Below are 955 nucleotides of genomic sequence, written 5' to 3'. Positions count from 1 at the left end.
TGCCCAGATTCATGCGCCAGGGTCTCCTACAGACAATGCACTTTGATTTATTGCGCTATCTGTAATAGCACCCGAGATATCACCAGATATATACTGGATTTTCCCCTGACCCTGAGTGTCCGGCCCCATGTGTCGGTGGTTTTCTCGGCCCCTGGTGGTCCGAGGTCGTTCCCGCTGAACAGACTCATGCGCCAGGGCCTTCTACAGACAATGCACTTTGATTTATTGCGCTATCTGTAATAGCACCCGAGAAAGCACCGTATATATACTGGATTTTTGCATGACTTTGGGTGACGGACACCGAATATTTGTAAGTTTCTCGGCCCCTGGAGGGCCGAGGTCGTTCCTGCTGCACAGAATCATGCGCGAGGGCCTCCTGCAGACAACGCACTTTGATTTATGGTGCTATCTGTAATAGAACCCGAGATATCACCAGATATATTCTGGATTTTTACATGACATTTGGTGACGGATACCGAAAATCTGTAATTTTCTCGGCCCCTGGTGGTCCGAGGTCGTTTCCGCTGCCCAGATTCATGTGCCAGGGCCTCCTACAGACAATGCACTTTGATTTATTGCGCTTTCTGTAATAGCACCCGAGATATCACCAGATATATATTGGATTTTTCCCTGACCCTGAGTGTCCGGCCCTATGAGACGGTGGTTTTCTCGGCCCCTGGTAGTGCGAGTTCATTCCCGCTGCACAGATTCATGCGCCAGGGCCTCCTGCAGATAATTCACTTTGGTTTATTGCGCTATCTCTAATAGCACCCGAGATATCACCAGATATATATTGGATTTTCCCCTGAACCTGAGTGTCCGGTCTCATGAGACGGTGGTTTTCTCGGGCCCTGGTGGTCCGAGGTCGTTCCCGCTGCACAGAATCATGCGCCAGGGCTTCCTGCAGATAATTCACTTTGGTTTATTGCGCTATCTCTAATAGCACCCAAGATAT

The sequence above is a fragment of the Nomia melanderi genome, unplaced genomic scaffold (genome assembly GCF_051020985.1).
Source record: "Nomia melanderi isolate GNS246 unplaced genomic scaffold, iyNomMela1 scaffold0014, whole genome shotgun sequence".
Lineage (NCBI taxonomy): Eukaryota > Metazoa > Arthropoda > Insecta > Hymenoptera > Halictidae > Nomia > Nomia melanderi.
This window is presented reverse-complemented; position numbering follows the sequence as displayed.